This window comes from Camelus dromedarius, chromosome 1 (assembly GCF_036321535.1).
Source record: "Camelus dromedarius isolate mCamDro1 chromosome 1, mCamDro1.pat, whole genome shotgun sequence".
In the NCBI taxonomy this organism is placed as follows: Eukaryota; Metazoa; Chordata; class Mammalia; order Artiodactyla; family Camelidae; genus Camelus; species Camelus dromedarius.
In genome coordinates, this window is record NC_087436.1 from 4,003,284 (window position 1) to 4,011,558 (window position 8,275).

Consider the following 8,275-nt stretch of genomic DNA (forward strand, 5'->3'; position numbering starts at 1 on the left):
GAGGCTGTCATCCCGACTCGAGTCCTCCCGTCAAATAAAACATAACACTTAACTTTTAGGCTGCACATGTATTTCAGTCAAAAGTTTTGGGCACCAAAAAGGGACCCAGAGCAGACTTCTCTCCAACTGAACTCTCCGAGGAACTGGAGCCTTGGTACCAGCAGTTGCACTTTGTGCCCATCTGCCTCCTCGGGGAGTCCAGATGAATTTGGATGAGTCTCTCCTGGTTCTCGGATCTCACATATTGGTTGATGATCCTGAGTTTTATTTGGCGGTGTATCCAGGTACCTGGCCCTCCAGTTGAAAGAGACTGGGAGGAATTACCCACCCAGTGGAGGCATACTGGGTGGGGCCTGGTTGAAAGATAACAGGAAACACCCACCTTGAGGAGACGTCCAAAATGGGGCTGGTGGAAACATACCAGGAAAATACTCACCCAGTGGAGACGTCCTGAGTGGGTCCAAGTTGAAAGACGCTGGGTTCAGGACTGAGTGGTTAGATAAGAGGCTGGTCTAATGTTGTCCTCAATTTGGTTACCTCCATTGAATTTTTCGGAATAAAAGTATAACTCTTATGAGGAACATTTCAACTCCAAAAATGGGACCCTCCTCCTGGCTGATAACAGCTTTCTCGGGTGACGGAGAAACTTTCAGGAATGGTAGAGGCAAAGACTTCATGCCACAGTGTTGTCCCTGTGGGAAATCTTACTAGCAATTTTATTCTGAGAACCCGACCTTACAATGGGGAATAGAACTTTCAAAAAAAAAAAAAAAAAACAAACAAACACACAACAGAAAAGAAAAAGAAATGACAGATTGCCAGCCTCCAACTAATACACTAGCCAGGTTTATATATGTTCAAAACTTACAACATTAATTAGGAATTAGAAAAAAAAACTCACTCTGAAAGTAACTAACCAGGCCTGATAAAATATTTTTTGGAATTCTGAACTTATAAGAACAAAATCCCCTTTAGGGGGAACTTGGATTTCTCTTCCTATGTCCTTGAAATGTAAACGTTTTATCTTTCTCTGGGTGTTTTATCTTTGTGTATGTATGTATATATGTGTTTTTTTTTTTTTTTAAACGAAACCTTGGTCTCTGCCATACAAAAGGTACAAGTATTGTGTACATATGGTGGCCACGCAAATAAATTGGGATTCTCAACAATCCTTTGTACCAATTTTCAGATATTTTGCCATCTTAACCGTTGTTGCATCAGCCTGGACCACAAAGGCCTTTAGCTTTTGGAAAGTAAACTTTTGAATTTTATTTAAGCAACACCCCCACTCTCATGTGGAAAAGCCTCTTCATCTTATTCATTTAAAATCACTATATATATATATATAAATTGATGGCCATATGATGGATCCTTAGTTTGGGAAAACTTTTAAATTGGTGAAAGTTGAAAGAGCTCTCATTATAAACAGCTCTTTTATTGGTACCTATTAAAATCAAGTTTAAAGGTAGAAAATTATATCTAATGGTTAACCTAAGAACTTAGTTAAAAAAAAAAAAAACTGGCTTGAAAAGCTACATTTGTGTTTTTCCTTTCCGATCAATGGTTTTAGAGATGCTAATAAATACTTAGAATAATTAATGTTAATTAGGTTGAATAACTGGAAAAAGGATTGTAAAATTGTTGAGAAAAACAAAAGATAAGGGGCTTATCCCAAATGGATATATATTTTTATATGTTAATTTTGAATGAGATAAATAAAATGGACATTTTTGGATTTAGATACAAGGTTTTGATACTACACTACATAAAGTAAAAAAAAAAAAAAGGGCCAAAGAGATCACCTACTGCCCCCCAACATTAAAGTTCAAACAAGTCCGCTTTAACACAGTTTAAAATATATGTATTTATAGAGCTTAAAAAAATACATATTTATAGACTGAAATACTTGATCAATAATTGGGACAAGAGACCAATTAATCAAATTGAAAATTGAGAAGGGCCTAAGCTCTTTGGCTCAAACTTGGGGATCCCAGAGAATTTTCTATATAATTAGATACAATGCACAAAAAAAAAAAAAAAAAAAAAAAAAAAAAAAAAGGCTTCTGGCACTCCTTCTAGAAATAGGAATTACTGATTAAACCTAATAAATATAAAAATTAAAGGTACAAGATTTAATAAAATTGAGATAAAATTTTGTAAAATTGGTATATTTGAATGGGCTTTATATAAAACTTTTGCTTAATTATATTGTGGGATAGATATATTTCAATGGAAAAACACTTCCCCTTCTTGGTATTATAAGGCTGAGCACATATCTGTCCCTTAGAAAGTATTAATTGAACAAAATAAAGGAAACCAATAGAGTTACATGAGCCGTCCAGTATAACATAAAATTAAAAACTAATATTCAGTGGCTAATAAACAATAAAATAAGAGGTTTACCCTGGGTTTAACTTATAACTCAAGGAAAAGAGACCTTACTAAATACATTATGCAAACTTTGGAAGACATGATAAAGTAAATCTTAAAGTTTTAAAACATGGAATTCTTTGTTTACAGCTATTCTCACTGATACAAAAAAACCAATTAAGTAGATACAATTGCACCTGGGGGACAGAGCAGTTCTCTGGGGAACTGGAAGCGTGTGTCTTTGTCTTGCAGATCAGAAATATAAATACAGCAAACAGTGACCTAGGACTGAGCCTAATTAGCTCAATGAGATAATACTTAAGGCCAAGAAATTTTTGGCATTTTAGAACTCAGAACTCTGACGCGTCCTTCAGCATTTGTCAAGAATTCTTAAGTGTCTGTTTCATAAATAGTAAGCCTTAGTGATTTGAGCAAGCAAATTCAGCATACTCCAACTATTATTATACCTAACTTATAAGTAAGTTTTAAAGTGAACCTATGAGATCTCTAGCTTTTGTCTGTTTATAAGCCTGCGTACACATTATAGATGTGAGATATTTCTACAGCTAAAAAAAAAAAAAAAATCAAAGTCAAAGAGCTCTGCTTAATTGACGTAAAAAAATAAGAGCTTACAAATTAAGTATTTTTAAAATAAAAACTGACCAAATTGACTTTCAGCGTCACACGAACAGGAAAATATTCAATATTAAGATTATATTTGATATTGTTTAGTTTAAGTATGTTCTAATTAATATAGAAATCTTTAAAGTCATCAATATTAAGTATAATACCATTACTGTACCTAGGTTTAATGAAAGTCAAATAAGATCCTGTTATATCTGTTGCAGATTTGCCAAGAAAAAAGATAGTAATGTGGTGTAGTAAAATTTTAAGTAAATTAAATGCAAATGAGGTGAGAGCTTTGGGTAAATTTTTAAAATATATTATTAAAATGTATGCTTAAGATAATCTCTAAATGTTTGGGATCTTTAAATTCTAGAGTTGTGCTACATTAAGTTAAATGATAGGATTTTATTAAATAGCTATGACATTTTCAGATAAAATAAGATTGAAATATGAATTATTTAACATTTAACTTACCCTTACAGAGAAACTAAAGGTGTTTAGAAATATTAATAAATGGTTGGTGCTACACTGAAATAATCTCTATTATTAAGGGTATTATCTCAGTATCCTAGGAAAGTAAGATAAATGTGTAAAGGAAGATATAAGAATGTAATTATATTTTGTTAATAAAAAATAGTGACTTTCTTCTGAAGCTGGTTACTTCTGAATGGAAGCGAAAATAAAGGACACACTAATGTGAGTATAGAAAGCTGTGGAAGGTTTGTGGAAGAGGAACCCTGAGGAAAGAGTTTTGTACGTGGTCAGAATTGGCTAAATTCAGAATCAACTTGGGCAAAGTAAATGAATCTTAGAAGTAATCTGGTAGAAGACTAGATTTGATTTTCTCTCTGTTAAGAGGAGAAAATTTTCTAAAAATGTTAATCCACCTTCAGTAACAAATTGTAAAGCTTCTTATACCACATAACTGATCTGTTCTGCTTTTACCTTTGACGTACTTTCTTGTTAATGAAAAAGAACTACTTTACAGTGATCTATATGTTTATCTGACCAAGTGTTCTGAAAACTTTTAACAAGCTCCCCAAATATCAATTTCTAATTGAAGTTCTTTTAATCTCCAGTTAAGTTTGGGGTGCTACAGAGGGCCCCTGAAACATCCCAAAGAGAGATTTTAAACTAATAAGTTTCATTTGGCATGTTAAATAACATGGTATTGTCAAATGAATAATAGATCTTCCTAGGTTATATTGTATAAGAAAATATTATTAATATACATATTCTAGAAATTATATGGACTCCCTAAAATTCTGGCATATCTGAAAAGTTACCAGTCATAATTCTGGTTATAGTGACCAGCTTTCTTTATCGATTATAGTGTAACGGTGTTTAACCATGCTTTTAAATCACTTGTCATTTATAGACAGTTAATTGTTTCCTTCTGATGATTTTGCAAAATGCTTTCTCTTCAAGGAGATTTATTGATTTCAAATAAATTTCAAACTATAGCACTGAACTAAACTGGGTAAGAAATTTTAAAGGTCTAATGAAAACTCTGATTAAAAGAATTAGTTACATGGGACTGAGTAAACTGGTGAATATGGTTATACTTTTTGATTTTGTCTGAAATACTACTGGCTTTTAACCTGTTTCCCAGACATAAAGAAACTCTTCTCCTTAAGCTAGTTATGATTCACAGAAATTTGATAAATTATACCTATGTAAGCAGACTTGGAACAGTAATCTTTTCTCTCTGTCTGATCCCTCAAGAGACTAAAAACTCTAAGGTCCCCAGTGGCTCTATCAGACAAATTAGGAAGATCATCTCCTAACAGATATAGCAATCTCAAGGTATTTTAAGGATTTTAAAGAGAAAAGAATTTACCTATATCTGTAAGGCAGAAATCCATGACAAGCCCTTGACGAGGCTTTCCGGGCCTTAGAAAACCTTATTAGCATTCTACCCTGAGAGTCCTTATTAAAAGTTCCAACACAGCCAATTTAAAAAAGCCTATATAATCAAATAATCAGACTTAGCTTGTAAACAAATTAATCTTGATTTGACTATATTTGAGAAAACTGAGGGTAACTTTAGAGAGAAAAAAAATTATATTTTACTGGATATTAATTTCTAGTTTTGTTAATTGAGGTCTATATTTACTAAGACACTTCCTAGATCATTCCTTGCTGTTATGTCACATTGCTGTAAAGGTTAATTGAATTATGAAAAGAATAATCTAGGTTTGTTTCTGAGGCTCAATAATCTATCCTTGGGTAAAGTTCCAATGCCCCATGACCTGCAGCCAGGGGATTATAAATACTGGAGCAGGCATGACTTAAAGAACTGTCTCCAACCTGAACGGAAGGACCCTTTACCAGGTACTCTTAACTAGACCATACACACCAAAGCTGAAGGAAATGGACTTTCAGATTCATTTCCTATCAGAAACAGCCCCTGCAGTGCACTGGCCTATAGAGCACTGCTCACCTTAAAACAATGCCCAAATGGAGAAAAAGCTACCAGGCCAGGATGAGAAGAAGACAACATCTGAAGACAAGATCTGAAGACAACAACTGCAGACCCAAGACATCGGACCAGGCCTGTATGCCAATTACTTTGATAATTTCTCCTACCTTTGATTATGAACTACTCCAATTGTTAAGTTTATGGTAAATTACCTATGTCTAGTACTTCTGTGTTACCTTGGTGGGTTTCCCTACTCCAAGGCTCTAACTAGATAGCCCTCAGAAACGTTATTCTAAAAAGAAATTATAGTTCTGTTTAGGCCACTGTTGATCTTACAAGGTGGGAGTCCTCACCTGGCCAATTAATACCTGCTGTGACCCTGACCATAAATATGAAATTTCTCATAAGATCACTCAAACTCAATCGGAAACACAAGCAAAATTTTAACCGAAAAATATAACTTCTCGACTATTAAATTCTTACTCATGACTTTATTAACGTTACTAGCTTTATTACTTATATCCTGTCTATATAATAAAATTGTTGTCTGTTACATTTCCCAATGTGTAACTAGGCCTACAAGATTGATGATGGCTAAACATCTTGAAGAAATAGATAAAATTTATAACTCTGTGTAAAATAATTGTAATAGTGTGATTCTAGTTATGGGAATGAGCAACGAAGGGTAAACAATTCCTGGATCATAATAGACTAGTAAGACAGGCGATCCAGAGAACTTTTAGTATCAACAGGGCCTGATAAAAAAAAACTAACACCTTGAATGGCAGCTCAGAAGATTCTTCACCTGAACTAGGAATGAGCCGTCCTAGCACCGTGGGACAAAATTGGTCATGAAATGTCTCTCAAAATATTGGTCGAATTTAGGACCAAGGGGGAGCACTGTGAATGAAAGTACTACAATGTGAATGAAAATACTGCAACCATGTCACTAACAAAGAATGCTGAAACCAAGTCATCAGTGGCTGCTGCAACACCCCAGCGAGGACAGACCTGCAGCCCAGCCTCTCAGCCACTCACATTGGTGCCCTCTGAGTGGACTCAGAATAAGAAAGGACAGGATAATTGCCCTAGATAGCTAGGTGCTTGTTGAAGTATGAATTCAGTGAGTCCAAATGTTTGCTTCCTCCCATACATAGAAAACCACTAAATAATTGAACTTGAGATACCTGGATTTCTTTAGATAACAAGCAATCTTTTATTGTTCCAACCACCTGGTCTTTGTTGTAAAGCTCCTATATATCCTAGCTCCTCCCATACCTCTTGGGAGCAGTCCCTCAGACTGATCTGAGAGGCTGTCATCTTGGCTCGAGTCCTCCTGCCAAATGAAACACAACTCTTAATTTTAGGCTGAACGTTTATTTCAATCAAGTCCCAGAATAGACACAACTCATCACTTCTGTAATGGAACACACTGGATCAGGAACCAAAAGCGTGTTCTAGTCCTGAAAACTACTGGTTCCTCTTTCTTCCTGTCATTATACAATCCCACCAGAACTCATTACTTTGCTGTCTGCTCATCTGGTAACCAAACTCAGATAACAGTCAACTCAGCAGACTGCCCTACTGGGGAGAACAGCTGGCAACAGCACTGCGGGTTGCCTGACCTCCCGCAAGCTCTGCCAACCCCTAGTGTCCTCCATGGAGACCAGGTCAACAAAGTCCCACACGTTAAGTAAATCATTTTATTTTATACGATATGTTACATATATACCCATCTCTGAAAACAGCTTTGCCAGAATCCCAAACCTTCAACATTAATCTGCAAAGGCAAATCCGGTCCCCAAGTGAAAACAAGTCTTAAGACGACGCTAAGGCCTCCAAAGTTCTCTCCACGACCATCAACCAAACTGCCTGCAGGTCTGCAGCTGCAGGCGGCTACATGTCTGTTTTTAAAGCAACCCCTTCCTGCCCTCGGGTGCTACAATGTCCCTCTACGCCCTCCCATCTCAGGGTAAGAGCAGCCGCTGCAGAACCTTGCAGGGCAGCACTGACAGTACTGGACACAGAGGATCAGAGCTAAACTAAGCCTTCTGATGACACGAGCTTGTCACTCTGTCACTTTACAGATGAAGATATATATAGAGAGATAGGTGGGGTGATCTTGCTCAAAGTCACACAGCTAGTAAGTGGCAAAGTCTATAACTCTGCTCCTCCCTCCGGCGTGACGCCCCATCTGGGACACCCACAGGGTTCTCTCGTGCCTGCCTGACCAGTCCTTTCCTGTCACTCATAACCCACCACAGTGTCTGACCCTAGCCTGCCTTTCAGCATCTTTTCCCTCCAGTCTCTCAGGAACAAGGCTGCTCTGGCCACTGTATGACTTCCAGCTTCCCAAACCCTCCGTGCTCATGCTGGTCTTGCCTGAGCATCCGGCTCCCTGCTCAAAGGCTTTTCCTCCATTGCAGGAGGACGTTTCCACTCTCCACAGGGACACCCCCCTCAGAGGAGCCCTCTTCTTGCCCTCAGAACGTCATGTGTCCCAGGCCACATCCCTAGCTGCCCCATTAGGACTGTGGGGGCCCAGGTCTGCTAGTCAGACCAGCAGCCTCAGAGCCAGGGATTATGCCCGGGTCACCCTGCAAACCTACTGCCCGCCTCACAGCCCCCAGCCAGCAGGTCACCTGGAAGTCACAGCAAGTGCCCCACCCAATCCAGAAGTCTCTTCATTTGCCAGCACGGCTGACGGCTGGTTTCCAACCTTTGGTCAGTTTTGCAAAAAACAGCACCTTCCACTGTGAACCGGGGGGGTTTTGCTTCTGCTACCCACCCTTACTGGAAACGTCAAGGGAAACCAAAAGGCCTTCTCTCAACACTTTTTTGATGACACCCACCCAC